The sequence below is a fragment of the Phyllobates terribilis genome, unplaced genomic scaffold, assembly GCF_046119375.1.
Source record: "Phyllobates terribilis strain yellow unplaced genomic scaffold, ASM4611937v1 Scaffold_4__5_contigs__length_816908805, whole genome shotgun sequence".
Lineage (NCBI taxonomy): Eukaryota > Metazoa > Chordata > Amphibia > Anura > Dendrobatidae > Phyllobates > Phyllobates terribilis.
This window is the reverse complement of record NW_027362764.1, coordinates 57328704-57337479: the sequence shown is the minus strand read 5'-3', so window position 1 is coordinate 57337479 and position 8776 is coordinate 57328704.

Sequence of the window (8776 nt, the reverse complement as noted above, 5' to 3'; positions counted from 1 at the left end):
AGATGTGGATCCTATGGATATGTCATGTCAAATGGGGAAACCCCTGCAATCTAAAGTCAGCTGCATTACAAACAAGCTAATATCATTCACACCTATGAGATGGCAGATAACAGAAAACATTAGCTTACACTGATAAGGTTTACTGTTCCTTTAAGGAAGAAGCGACAAAGTGCATAGTTCAGGATATTTGCACTGTCACTGTGTACTTTACACTGACCATAGCTTATATACATAGTGACTGCAGGTGACTTACAGATACACCATATAGACAGAAGTCCACAAACATGTGATAACAGTGATTCTGGGCATCGCTAATCTGGAAAATCTTGAGGCACGTATCAAAGTGTGCTTGATGATATAAGTTTTAAGTGTAGGATCATACATCTAAAACATACAGTACAGACCAAAAGTTTGGACACATCTCATTTAAAGATTTTTCTGTATTGTACATTCACACTGAAGGCATCAAAACTATGAATTAACACATGTGGAGTTATATACTTAACAAAAAAGTATGAAACAACTGAAAATATGTCTTATATTCTAGGTGGATACACTGCTGATAGTCCTACTGAATAGATTGTTAGAATTTGTATTATGGCAAGAAAAAAGCAGCTAAGTAAAGAAAAACGAGTGGCCATCATTACTTTAAGAAATGAAGGTCAGTCAGTGCGAAAAATTGGGAAAACTTTGAAAGTGTCCCCAAGAGCAGTTGCAAAACCCATCAAGTGCTACAAAGAAACTGTCTCACATGAGGACCGCCCCCGGCAAAGGAAGACCAAGAGTCACCTCTGCTTCTGAGGATAAGTTTATCCGAGTCACCAGCCTCAGAAATCGCAGGTTATCAGCAGCTCAGATTAGAGACCAGGTCAATGCCACACAGAGTTCTAGCAGCAGACACATCTCTTCAACAACTGTTAAGAGGAGACTTTGTGCAGCAGGCCTTCATGGTAAAATAGCTGCTAGGAAACCACTGCTAAGGACAGGCAACAAGCAGAAGAGACTTGTTTGGGCTAAAGAACACAAGGAATGGACATTAGACCAGTGGAAATCTGTGCTTTGGTCTGATGAGTCCAAATTTGAGATTTTTGGTTCCAACGTTTTTTGGTTTCTGTGCGACGCAGAAAAGGTGAACGGATGGACTCTACATGCCTGGTTCCCACCGTGAAGCATGGAGGAGGAGGTGTGATGGTGTGGGGGTGCTTTGCTGGTGACACTGTTGGGGATTTATTCAAAATTGAAGGCATACTGAACCATCATGGCTACCACAGCATCTTGCAGCGGCATGCTATTCCATCCGGTTTGCGTTTTAGTTGGACCATCATTTATTTTTCAACAGGACAATGACCCCAAACACACCTCCAGGCTGTGTAAGGGCTATTTGATCAAGAAGGAGAGTGATGGGGTGCTACACCAGATGACCTGGCCTCCACAGTCACCAGACGTGAACCCAATCGAGATGGTTTGGGGTGAGCTGGACCGCAGAGTGAAGGCAAAAGGGCCAACAAGTGCTAAGCATCTCTGGGAACTCCTTCAAGATTGTTGGAAGACCATTTCTGGTGACTACCTCTTGAATCTCATCAATGCTAAGAGTGTGCAAAGCAGTCATCAAAGCAAGAGGTGGCTACTTTGAAGAACCTAGAATATAAGACATATTTTCAGTTGTTTCACACTTTTTTGTTAAGTATATAATTCCACATGTGTTAATTCATAGTTTTGATGCCTTCAGTGTGAATGTACAATTTTCATAGTCATGAAAATACAGAAAAATCTTTAAATGAGAAGGTGTGTCCAAACTTTTGGTCTGTACTGTATATGGTAAAGTAATAATAAGCCTTGATACTCTATTATAATAATAATAATAAAAAATCTCTATAGCGCCAATATATTCCGCAGCACTTAACATTACAGATCCCCAAGATTCGACAGTTTTGCTTTTGAAAAAAGGCGCCCAGAACCAATACAAGTTCTTTTTGATATAAATTGCCAACTGGCAGCTGTTGTAATGTGAATATAGGTGTTGTGGCCAGATCATAAAAACTGATCGGGGGAGCCAACTGTGGCATGCACTTGCCCCTTTGCCAGACATCTGTCCTATAAAGCTGGCAGAGTGCTAACCAGTAAATTATATACACTGCTCAAAAAAATAAAGAGAACAGTTAAACAACAGAATATAACTCCAAGTCAATAACACTTCTGTGAAATCTACCTGTCCAGTTATGAAGCAACACTGATTGTGAATCAATTTCTCCTGCTGTTGTGCAAATGGAACAGACAACTGGTAGAAATGATCGGCAATTAGCAAGATACCCCCTATAAAGGAGCGGTTCTGCAGGTGGTGACCACAGACCATTTCTCTGTTCTCATCCTTTTTGGCTGTTGTTTTTGTCACTTTTTCATTTTGCCATTGCTCTCACCTCTAGAGGTACAGTAGCATGAGGCAGTGTCTACATTACAACCCACAGAAGTTGCTCAGGTAGTGCAGTTCATCCAAGGATGGCACATCAGTGCGAGCTGTGGCAAGAAGGGTAGCTGTGTCTGTCAGCGTAGTGTCCAGAGGCTGGAGGCGCTACCAGAAGACAGGCCAGTACACCAGGAGACGTGGAGGGGGTCATAGGAGGACAACAACCCAGCAGCAGGACCGCTACCTCCGCCTTTTTTCCAGGGGGGAACAGGAGGAGCACTGCCAGAGCCCTGCAAAATGACCTCCAGCAGGCCACAAATGTGCATGTGTCTGCACAAACGGTTAGAAACCAACTCCATGACCGAGGTATGCGGGCCCGACATCCACAGATGGGGGTTGTGCTCACAGCCCAACACCGTGCAGGACGCTTGGCATTTGCCACAGAACACCAGGATTGGCAAAGTCGCCACTGGCGCCCTGTGCTCTTCACAGATGAAAGCAGGTTCACACTGAGCACATGTGACAGACGTGACAGAGTCTGGAGACGCCGTGGAGAGCGATCTGCTGCCTGCAACATCCTTCAGCATGACCGGTTTGGCAGTGGCTCAGTAATGGTGTGGGGTGGCATTTCTTTGGAGGGCCGCACAGCCCTCCATGTGCTCGCCAGAGGTAGCCTTACTGCCATTAGGTACCGAGATGAGATCCTCAGACCCCTTGTGAGATCATATGCTGGTGCGGTTGGCCCTGGGTTCCTCCTAATGCAGGACAATGCCAGACCTCATGTGGCTGGAGTGTGTCAGCAGTTCCTGCAAGATGAAGGCATTGAAGCTATGGACTGTCCCACCCGTTCCCCAGACCTGAATCCGATTGAGCACATCTGGGACATCATGTCTCGCTCCATCCACCAACGTCACGTTGCACCACAGACTGTCCAGGAGTTGGCGGATGCTTTAGTCCAGGTCTGGGAGGAGATCCCACAGGAGACCATCCGCAACCTCATCAGGAGCACGCCCAGGCGTTGTAGGGAGGTCATACAGGCACGTGGAGGCCACACACAATACTGAGCCTCATTTTGACTTGTTTTAAGGACATTACATCAAAGTTGGATCAGCCTGTAGTGTGTTTTTCCACTTTAATTTTGGGGGTGGCTCCAAATCCAGGCCTCCATTGGTTAATAAATGTGATTTCCATTGATGATTTTTGTTTGATTTTGTTGTCAGCACATTCAACTTTGTACAGAACAAAGTATTCAATGAGAATATTTCATTCATTCAGATCTAGGATGTGTTATTTGAGTGCTCCCTTTATTTTTTTGAGCAGTGTATATTGAACCAGCCTTACCAGTTAACGAGGACCGATAACTATCAAACAGAACTCTTAAAGGGATTCTGCAAAATTAGAAAGACATGGCTTTTTTTTAAAGGGAATCTGTCACCAGGTTTTGCCACCTAATCTGAGTGTAGCATAATGTAGAGACAGAGACCCTGATTTCAGCTATGTGTCACTTACTTCGCTGATTGCTGTGGTTTTGATAAAATCATTATTTTATCATCAGGAGATTATTGCAAAGGACTAGTAAACCTGCTGCCATGTAGTCCTGAATATTCATGAGCTCTGTATATCACCGCCCCCGACCACTGACTGGCAACTTTCTGAGTATGCACAGTGTACACAAAGAAGCCAATCAGTGGTGTGGGTGAGGTTATATAAAGCTCAGTATTTAAAGAACGGATAGATCAGTAACAGAACAAAAATTTTTTTTTAATCAAAAGCTGAAGCACCCACTACAGTAAGTGATACTGCACTGGAATCATGGTCTCTGCTCTCGGAGTAGCAAAAACTGGTGACAAATTCCCTTTAAAGATTCACTCAAGCAAAATGTTGTTCTGCTTCTATAGAGCAGCATAGGCTATTATTAATGTGGAGGGTTTTTGTCTATACTTGTTCTAGTTCAGGGGTCTCAAACTCGGCTGGGTATATGGGCTGCACATGGAAAAAAATTTGAATTTGGGGGGCCGCATTCTTTGCAGGTCAAAGTGACATTTTTAGTGATAACATTTTTTTTTTGTATACACCGTCTGAACATTTTTGCTGTGTTTATTTTTTTATAGCTTGGGTCGTTACGGATCTGGCAATAATAAATGTGCACTATTTTGTGTTTACTTTAGTTTATGTATAAAACAGCATTGTTAGTGGCAAAATATTTTTTCATGCTTTATTTTTAATTTTTTTTTAAAATTTTTACAATTTTGATTCCTCCAATTGGCCACATACAGTAATATTGTTTTACAATTAGCACCATATAGTAATTCTGGCAAACATCTAGTAATATGCCCCATCCTGGTGGTCCCAATCTTGTAATAATGTGCCCCATCCTGGTGGTCCCCATCTTGTAGTAATGTGCCCCATCCTGGTCCCCACTTTGTAGTAATATGCCCCATCCTGGTGGTCCCCATCTTACAGTAATGTGCCCCATCCTGGTCCTCGTCTTGGAGTAATGTGCCCCATCCTGGTGGTCCCCATCTTGCAGTAATATGCCCCATCCTGGTGGTCCCCATCTTGTATTAATGTGCCCCATACTGATCCCCACCTTGTAGTAATGTGCCCCATCCTAGAGGTCCCCATCTTGTAGTAATGTGCCCCATCCTGGTCCCCACCTTGTAGTAATGTGCCCCATCCTGGTGGTCCCCAACTTGTATTAATGTGCCCCATCCTGGTCCCCACCTTGTAGTAATGTGCCCAATCCTGGTGGTCCCCATCTTGCAGTAATGTGCCCCATGTAGGTGGTCCCCATCTTGTAGTAATGTGACCCATCCTGGTGGTCCCTATCTTGTAGTAATGTGCCCCATGTTGGTGGTCCCCATCTTGTAGTAATGTGCTCCATCCTGGTGGTCCCTATCTTGTAGTAATATGCCCCATCCTGGTGGTCCCCATCTTGCAGAAATGTGCCCCATCCTGGTCCTCATCTTGGATAATGTCCCTCATCCGGTAGTAATACCCCATCCTGGTGGTCCCCATCTGGTAGAATTGTCCCCTGTGCTGTTCTTCACACACATAAAAAAGAAAAAAGATTCCTCTCACCTGTCCTCCTTTCCCTCGGCGTCCTTTGTGCACCTGCGGCCCGCAGGCACAGACCCCTCGACGATCCCAACCTGGTTCAGGAGGAGCCGCCGACAGCAGCGCTACATTGCCGCACAGAGACCGTCTCCTAGCACAGCATTATCAATGCCAGCCGCCGGCCTATCAGAGTCCAGCAGCAGACATCTGCGTATGGCAGTGACGTTATACGCCGCTGCGCTGGGACGCAGATGTCTGCTGCTGGCCTCTGATTGGCCAGCGGCTGGCATTGATAATGCTGTGCATGGAGACGGTCTATGTGTGGCAATGCACTGCACTACAGCGCTGCTATCGGCGGCTCCTCCTGAACCAGGTCTGGATCGTCAAAGGGTCTGTGCCTGCGGGCCGCATAAAGCAGCCTCAGGGACGCATGCGGGCCGCGTGTTTGAGACCTCTGTTCTAGGTGATGTATATACAACAGCATCAGTGTTCCCTAGGTGATATATATAATGCAGCCTCAGTGTCTCCTATATGATGTGTATACAGCAACCACAGTGTCTTCTAGGTGATGTATATACAGCAGCCTCAGTGTTTCCTAGGTGATATATATAATGCAGCAGTTTCAGTGTCTCCTATGTGATATATATACAGCAGTTTCAGTGTATCCTAGGTGATGTACTGTATATACAGCAGCCTCATGTCACCTAGGTGATGTATACATTGCAGCCTCAGTGCCTCCTATGTGATGTATACACAGCAGCAGTCTTGGTGCATCCTATGTGATGTATATCCAGCAGCCGCAGTGTCTCCTAGGTGATGTATATACAGCAGTTTCAGTGTATCCTAGGTGATGTACTGTATATACAGCAGCCTCATGTCACCTAGGTGATGTATACACAGCAGCAGTCTTGGTGCATTCTATGTGATGTATATCCAGCAGTGTCTCCTAGGTTATGTATATCCACTTTACAGCCTGTGCCGTATTAGTACGCACAGGCTGTAATCCCCTGGTTTAGTGAGGGCTCCGGCGCGATCCACCCGCGGCTGTTAACATGTTAAATGCCGCTGTCAATCTCTGACAGCGGCATTTAGCAGCTTCGCGCCGGAAGCGCGTCACTTACCCCGCCAATCGGTGACCCCGTCACGTGATCGTGGGTCACCGATGGGTTGGCATGACAACCCTGGGTCTGCAGCAGACTCCAGTGGTTGTCATGAGCTGGTCTCTATGAGCGCCACCTAGTGGTCGGCGCTCATAGCACAGGACCATTTCCGCTACATACAGGTGATCTGCTGATCATCTGTATGTAGTAGAGGCGATCAGACAAGTGCTGCTTCTAGTCTCCTATGGAGACTATAGAAGTAAGCAAAAAGTGAAAAAGAAATGTTTTTAAAAATATAAAAAAAAATATATATATATAAAAGTTTAAATCACCCCCCTTTCGCCTCATTCAAAATAAAATAATAAAAAAAAAACCCCTACATACACATATTTGGTATCGCCGCGTTCAGAATCGCCCGATCTATCAATATAAAAAAAGAATTAATCCGATCGGTAAACGGCCTAATGAGAAAAAAATTCTAAACGCCAGAATTAAGTTTTTTGATCGCCGCAACATTGCAATAAAATGCTATAACAGGCGATCGAAACATTGGATCTACCCCAAAATGGAATCAATAAAAACTTCAGCTCGGTGCACAAAAAATAAGCCCTCACCCGGCCCCAGATCCCGAAAAATGGAGACGCTACAGGTCTTAAAAAATGGCGCTATTTTTTTATTTTTTTTTTACCAAACTTTGGATTTTTTTTCACCAATTAAATGAAAAAGAACCTATACATGTTTGGTGTCTATGAACTCGTAATGACCTGGAGAATAATAATGGCAGGTCAGTTTTAGCATTCAGTGAACGTGGTAAAAAAAATTTAAAAAAACATCTGTGGTATTGCACTTTTTTTTGTAATTTCACCACACTTGGAATTTTTTTCCCGTTTTCCCGTACACAATATGGTAAAACTAGTAATGGCGTTGAAAAGTACAACTCGTCCCGCAAAAAATAAGCCCTCACACCGCCATATTGACCAAAAAATAAAACCGCTATGGCTCTAGGAACAAGGGGAGCAAAAAACGAAGATGCAAAAACAGAAAATCCCAGGGCTGCGAAGGGGATATACAGCAGTTTCAGTATCTCCTAGGTGATGTATATACAGCAGTCTGTGTATCCTATTTGATGTATATACAGCAGTCTGTGTATCCTATTTGATGTATATACAGCAATCTCAAGAGTATCCTATGTAATGTATACAAAAGTCTTAGCGTATCATATTGTATGTGATGTATATACTGTAGTTTCACTGTCTTCCATGTGATGTATGCAGCAGTCTCAGTGTATTTTCTATAATGTATACAGCGTCTCCGTGTATCCTATGTGCGGCAGCTTCTGCCTGTCTACTATATCACTTCTCTTACATAAAGCAGAATAGGCCAGATTTATGAAGCGGTTCACCAGAAAAAGCAACCAATCACAATGTAGCTTTCATTTTAAGAGAGCAGAATGCAAAATGAAAGCTTTTCTATGATTGGTTGCTATGGTCAGCAAAGACAGTTTTTCTTTTATACAGTTTGATAAGTCTTCACCTGTGTCCTTAGCTGCATGTGATGGCAGGACGGAGAGGGGCAGGCAGGGCGGAACTAGGTGTGGAGGGGAGGAGTCAGAGCTGTAGAGGAGGTCATTCAGTAGTTCACAGGAAGTCAGAGACTGACTTCCTGACTACACATAAGCCCAGGTACAGGACTGCTTGTGGTAAAACACTAAAAGAGGCCATTTGGTACTCACCATAAAAACCTCTCGCTTAGCCTTAAATGGAGGACAAAGGCAAAAAGACCGAAACTGGTGCATCCTGTAGCTCTGCTTGGCTCACTTTGGTCTAGATTGTGAGTAAAGTGCTCTTGACTTCGGTAGGTTTGGAAATAATCTCAACTAGTTTAGCCCAAAAAGGCCAAAGTCTAACAAAAGGATGCCTGCAAGCCATTTCTTGGAGGTGGAGTTCGTACTCCAAACATTAAAGCTAAGGAACTTGGCTAATGGCAACGATGTTACCCAACGGATGAAAGGAGCATCTAGTGGTTCCTGAAGAAGCTGAGCTGAACAGAGTTACTTTCTCACGTCTGCAATATGATGGGTTAAGTCAAATATTTCTCAGGGTGGAGTGCCAGAAAGGACCTTGTTTGGACCAAGCAAAAATTGTCTTAGAGACCAAAGTGCTCGAGAAGGCTGGATGTGAGGAAGTGTCAGTCACCTCAAAGGCAGGCTTTGCCA